The sequence below is a fragment of the Podarcis vaucheri genome, assembly GCF_965113315.1.
Source record: "Podarcis vaucheri genome assembly, chromosome: 2".
In the NCBI taxonomy this organism is placed as follows: Eukaryota; Metazoa; Chordata; class Lepidosauria; order Squamata; family Lacertidae; genus Podarcis; species Podarcis vaucheri.
In genome coordinates, this window is record NC_138760.1 from 25,212,915 (window position 1) to 25,219,716 (window position 6,802).

The 6,802-nt window shown below is 46.9% G+C and overlaps 1 pseudogene across 1 annotated transcript; it reads left to right on the forward strand.

Moving 5' to 3' along the window:
* The first annotated feature begins 22 nt into the window (after positions 1-22).
* Positions 23-1,949, forward strand: LOC309526633 (large ribosomal subunit protein uL29 pseudogene; annotated as a pseudogene). The gene is made up of 2 exons (XR_014224664.1): positions 23-169; positions 1,460-1,949. The product of XR_014224664.1 is annotated as a large ribosomal subunit protein uL29 pseudogene (transcript).
* The last annotated feature ends 4,853 nt before the right edge of the window (positions 1,950-6,802 follow it).

Below are 6,802 nucleotides of genomic sequence, written 5' to 3' on the forward strand. Positions count from 1 at the left end.
CCGGCGGAAGGGGGCGGGGCCGCAGGGAAAGAGCCGCGGATGGGGCCGGAAGCTCCGGCTCGCCGAGCTTCAGGAGGAGGAGGAGGAAGCGGAAGTTGCGTCAGGGCCGAGTTCCGGAAGGCCTCTCATTCACGCTCGTGCACCACGCGCGCCTCAATTCTCGAGTCAGGTACCGCGGTTTTCACGGGCGGGAGTGTTTCTGAGCATGTATAAGTTCGCTAGTAGTGGCAGGAGAAAGAGAGGGAGGGAGGAGCTAGTTTGGGTTGTTCATGAAGGGTGCCGGCTGGGAGCGGCCGCCGAGACCACATAACACCGCTCTTGAAAGGCCTACAATGGCTCCCAGTACGTTTCCGAGCCCAATTCAAAGTGTTGGTGCTGACCTTTAAAGCCCTAAATGGCCTCGGCCCAGTATACCTGAAGGAGCGTCTCCACCCCCATCGTTCTACCCGGACACTGAGATTCAGCTCCGAGGGCCTTCTGGCGGTTTCCTCCCTGCAAGAAGTGAGGTTACAGGGAACCAGGCAGAGGGCCTAATGGGTAGTGGCGCCCGCCCTGTGGAACGCCTTCCCACCAGATGTTAAGGAAATAAACAACTATCTGACGTTTAGAAGACACCTGAAGGCAGCCCTGTTTAGGGAAGTTTTTCATGTTTGATGTTTTATCGTGTTTTTAATATTCTGTTCAGAGCCGCCCAGAGTGACTGGGGAAACCCAACCAGATGGGCAGGGTACAAATAATAAATTATTATTGTTATTATATTATTATACTCCCTGGGTGACCTTGGTCATGTCCTGTCTCTCACATGGCAGAGGTGAGGATAACATGCGGTGGGTGGGTGGGGAATCCCATCTGAATGCCATCCTGAGCTTACTAGTGAAAGAGTGGGGTTGTTGTGGGGGGGGTTGGACAGAATTGCCAGCTTTTCACACCCTATTTCTGACAGGTTTCTCTGCCTTCCAAAATATATAAAAACATAATAAAACATTAATCATTAAAAAAATTCCCTATACAGGGTTGCCTTTGGTCGTATAGCTATATAGTTACTTATCTCTTTGGCTTGGGGGGGGCCAGAACCTCAGATTTGTATTACAGTGATTTGTATTGATTTTTACTGTTGGGGGGCAGGGGGACAGCTATGTCCATGATTCCATATCCTCCCAGCATTTCTCCAGTAGGCACGTCCTACATTACTCTCCAATATTTCTCAGATGAAAGTAGGGAAATCCTCAGGAAAAACGGGACATTGCACTGCACTGTACAGTTCCTAGTTTGAAAAAACATGACAACACTCTAGAAGACTCAGCTACACAGCTGCAAATAAAACATTTTAAAAGTGTTGTGAAGTAAAATATACAAATGAGACACTAGATAGCGACAACGATCCATCCAAAATTCAATGTCTTTTTCAAAACTTTAGTTTAAAAAGCATTTTGTCCTTTTTTTCTTTTCACGTTGGTAGCCTGAGACCGTTGCGGACGCCATGGCCAAAATCAAAGCCCGTGATTTGCGAGGGAAGAAGAAGGAAGAGCTGTTGAAGCAGCTGGATGACCTCAAGGTGGAACTCTCTCAGCTGCGGGTGGCCAAGGTGACCGGTGGAGCAGCCTCCAAACTCTCAAAGATCTGGGTGGTACGCAAATCCATTGCCAGAGTGCTGACCGTCATTAACCAGACCCAGAAGGAAAACCTCAGGAAGTTCTACAAAGGCAAGAAATACAAGCCTCTCGACTTGCGGCCTAAGAAGACACGTGCCATGCGGCGCAGGCTAAACAAGCATGAAGAAGGTCTGAAGACCAAAAAGCAGCAGCGAAAAGAACGCCTGTACCCACCTCGGAAATACGCTGTGAAGGCATGAGCCCGAACTGCAGCATTCTGATCCTCTGACCAGCATTTTCCTATTAAAGGTGTTTTGGCTGTTTAAAAAAAAAATAAAAAAGCATTTTCACAGCATTTTTTATATGTGCATTTATTCCACCTATGTTATGTTTTGAATCGTGGTTGCAAATTTCATAGTCATAACTTTGTTCTCCCTTTTTTGAAAACTGCTTTAACTTTCCAGGTAGCGTGGCAACGACAGGGAATGGAGGGTTACCGTATTTTTTCCGTGTATAGGATGAGGTTTCCCCCCAAATTCTTAAAGTTTAAAATTGGGGTAGTCTTATACTCTGAATGTTGCAATTAAATATATAAATAAATTATAATTAATAAATTTTTATTTATTTATTTATACCCCGCCCATCTGGCTGGGTTTCCCCAGCAACTCTGGGCAGCTTCCAACAGAACACTAAAATACAATAACCTATTAAACGTTAAAAGCTTCCCTAAACAGGGCTGCCTTCAGGTGTCTTCTAAAAGTTTGATGGTTATTTTTCTCTTTGACATTTGATGGGAGGGTGTTCCACAGGGTGGGCGCCACTACCGAGAAGGCCCTCCGTCTGGTTCCCTGTAACTTGGCTTCTCGCAGGAAGGGAACCGCCAGAAGGCCCTCGGTGCTGGACTTCAGTGTTCGGTGGAAGGAACGATGGAGGTGGAAACGCTCCTTCAGGTATGTGCCGTACATGCCGCCATATATTGTCTGGCAATTGCAGCTCCTTGCAGGGGAGGGGCAGGGCGCACTGCGGGGCCTCCGGAGTCTGCCTCCCCCCCCTCCCACTCAGGCACCGTACAGCTGGAGGGGAGGCAGCGCATGGGTGAGATGACTTCGATCCCCTCGGCCAACTGGAGTGGTTGACGGAGCCAGCGCGGAGCTGGGCAGCTGAGTGTGAACAAGGGCGTGTCCCTGGCGGCCGGGAACTGCAGAAGTCAAATTGATTTTTTCTGCTCCACTCTCAAGCATCCAGGGGAGCGAACTGCCCTCTGCCCCTTGGGCGCACGCAAGCTCTGTGTTGCTTCCTCCCCAGCTGTAGGGCGGCTGAGTGAGAGGGGGCAGGCAGACTCTGGAGGCCCCACAGTGCTCCCCACCCCTCCCCTGCAAGGAGCTCAGTGATGGCACCCAGTGCAGGCTAAGAGGAGCAGCAGTTGTCACACTGCTTGCTTCACTGTTTGATGTTTAAAATGTTTGTTTCTTAAATTGGGGCTCAAAAAAAGGGTGGTGTCTTATACACGGAAAAATACGGTAGTAACTTTTCAGTAGTGTTTACTAATATGCTGTGCATCCACGCTGAACCACAGTTTGTTTTGATACGATGCATGAACTGTGTGCCGCCTTTTTTATTATGCCCCTTTCCCTTACGCCTTTTAAAAAGGTAAAGGGACCCCTGACCATTAGGTCCAGTCGTGACCGACTCTGGGGTTGCAGCGCTCATCTTGCTTTATTGGCCAAGGGAGCCAGTGTACAGCTTCCGGGTCATGTGGCCAGCATGACTAAGCTACTTCTGCTGAACTAGAGCAGCACACAAAAACGGCGTTTACCTTCCCGCCGGAGCGGTACCTATTTATCTACTTGCACTCTGACGTACTTTCGAACTGCTAGTTGGCAGGAGCAGGGACCGAGCAACAGGAGCTCACCCTGTTGCGGGGATTCGAACCGCTGACCTTCTGATTGGCAAGTCTTAGGCTCTGTGGTTTAACCCACAGTGCCACCTGTGTCCCTCTTATGCCTTTTACAGCAGCACAGAAATTAGGCAGGTGAAACTTTTTCCAACATGCAAATGGACGGGAAAAGCCTCACAATCTCAGTTTCCTTGTAAAGGCTCAGAGACAGAGCAATGCATGCCTTTTCTGCATGTGTTAGAGTAGCTTGAGCAAACGAGTACATTTCAGTTCAGCAGGAGTCACAGGAAGACCACCAAGCATGAGAGAGAGAGAGAGTGAGAAAGCACAGAACACAGAGGACTTCTCAGTATGTTGTTTATTGGCTGGTTGGAAGCAATACATGGCCCGTTTCACACAATGGCCACTTGTCATCAGATAACTGTCACTAGTCAGGGGAGATCGAGAAGCACCAGAAACAGAGGTCTACTGCAACCATTCATAGAGTCTCCATGTACCCTGTTTCTTCGTAGGAGTGTGGGAGACAAGGAATTGTCCCGTGGGGTTGATACTACATCATTATTTCTCAAGCTAGACATCAGTGAGGCAAGCCAAGTTGTAAGGGAAGGATGTTCTGGAAAGCCGGTTGTATATGCGCATGCTGGGAAAGAGCACAAAATAGTGGGATTACTGGGGAATTGGTATAAAATAGTAGCAGGAGAAAGAGAGAGGCAGAAAGGAGCTTGTTTGGGTTGTTCATGAAGAGTGCCATTAGCATGGTGGAATTAGCACCATGAATTCTTATCATGTCTGAGTAGGAATATGGGAAACAGGCAACATGGCTATCAAAAAGAGGGAAAATCAGCACCAAAACCCAAAAAGGGGATCCCTGTTTTCAAAGCCTATTATCAAAAAGGGATGATAAGGAAGAGATGCAAGCAAGGCTGAAATGGTTATCAAGCTGCAGAACTCAGTAATGGGACAGCAGCATCATATAAGCGAATAATCCCAAAGAAATTCTTATAATACAGCCCAGCCCTATACCAAATTGGATACATGCCAGACTCTGCATGGGATTGCAGGCTTTTAAGTCCAAAAGTCCTTTTGCTGTTTTCTCCAACTGAGAATTTTACAACCAGAGCATATTTGCAAATGTTCCTGGATCGTCATGACTATTATAAGACTGGATCTAAAACAAAAGGGGGAAAATCCCTGATTGGTGTCTCAAAGGAGGGGGGTGTAGGGAGAAAATGGGTGTCATGGCTACTACAAATGTGTACTCTTCTTTATTTTGAACCTTCAGTGACAACTTCAGTCCTGAAATGTCAGATTTCTTGCAATCAAGAGTAAATAACGAAACACTTTTTGTCAGCTAGATGCTCACCAAACACTAAATGCCTCTGCCATAATTATTTGTTCTGAAAGGCAACAAATAGATTCAAGTGCTAGGACCCCTGTAGCAGGATGGACAGATAAAATTGACAGGATCCAACCCAAAAAGCTGCTGTGGCCTCGCATTATACTGCCTTGGTGGTTGAGTCTGTCGCATTGCACCCCTCTAACAGCTAAGCCCAAAGTGTGCCATGAGAAGCCACATTTTCCTGTGTGTATTATTTTCAGAATAGCTGCCCAGACAAATGAATCATAAAAGTATTACTTACAAGGTGGTAAGCATTTTATTCATGTGATAGGGTAACATTAAACTGAAGAGAGAGAAAAGCGGACAAGCATTTCTCTTCTTATCTCTGGTCCTAGTGCTGTGGGACTACAGCACTAAGATCAGCGATGAGCTTCTGCCTGCTGATTCACCATCAACTTTGAGTCATATGACATCAGGTGATTGACAGATGGGCAGTCCCACCCACCTGTCAAAATGGTCCACGGGGGGTGAGTCAGTTCTGGATTGGAGGGTATGAAATGTTAAGGGAAAACGAAAGAAAGAAGGGGGAAAGATCAGATGACAGCAAGAGAGCTGAAGTGGAAAGACAGGATGTCAAAGAAATCTGAGTATGTGTACAGCTGTGAAAAAGCTGGATTTAAGGGAAGAAAAGTTGAGAAGCCACTGTTCTCCAGTAGGAGAACCGTTCAGGTCATCATATATCATGGGGTTAGTACAGGGACATCTGCAGGAAAAAATAATGTTTTTGGAGGGAGTAAAACATTCAAAGTTGGATCAGGCTACTTTGTCACCCAAAATAGTAGGGGAAAAGTGCACATTTTGCCTAATATCTCTTTTTTAAAAGAAAGAAGGAAAGAAAGAAAGCTGGGAATCAGAATTATTGTTCGGGGTGGCGGCAATTCCTCTTTGCTCCATTCCCACAGACACCTATCATTCCCACAGCATTACCTAATCAAAACTTATTCATGTCAAGGAATTGTGATGGATGGATGGATGGATGGATGGATGGATGGATGGATGGATGGGTGTGTGTGTGTGTGTGTGTGTGTGTGTGTGTGTGTGTGTGTTTCCCCCCTGTTTATTAGATATTACAGGCATACCTTGGTTGACGAATGCCTTGCAACTCGAACATTTTGGCTCCCGAACGCCACAAACCCGGAAGTGAGTGTTCTGGTTTGTGAACGTTCTTTGGAACCTGAATGCCCGAAGCGTCTTCCGATTGGCTGCAGGAGCTTCCTGCAGCCAATCAGAGGCCACGCCTTGGTTTCCAAACATTTTGGAAGTCGAAGGGACTTCTGGAACAGACTCCATTCGACTTCCGAGGTACGACTAGTTATTTTAACCGTGTTAGCTCAGATTGTACTAAAAAGCCATGCCTAGGTGTTTCCCTGTATTCCAGGGACTCTTTGTTCAGCTACCTTCTTCACGCCTATAGGACTAACCTGTAGGCGATACAGATGATGGGGAAGTCCAGCTGTGTTCTTGCCTGATAAGACCAGAACCATCCCTTGTGGAAGTTGCAGAAAATGCAGGCGGGGTAAGACGGGTTGCACAAGAAGATGAGGAAGGAAGCAAAGGAGAGCAAGACTGTGGGAGGCCACCCTAGGGGATTGCTGTTGTAGCTATGGCCTGCCTGATGCTGTTGGACTACAACTCCCACAATCCTTTGCCCTGCTGGATGGGGCTGAAAAAGTCAAATGGCTGGGGGTGGCGGGAGGACGCAAATCAGCCCGTAAGAAGTTCAGCCTTTGAAAAGTTGTCTTTCTCAAGGACCACATTTTGTCTGATCGGAGAAAATTGATTTAATTTAACCCTATGGATTGCCTCTAAAGAAGAGGCAAGGAAATGTCGCTTTAAGGCTGTGGGATTTACTTCTGAGTAAACAGTTAGAGGATTGCTTGTTAAGATTGTCACTAGGACCCTTATGATAAACGA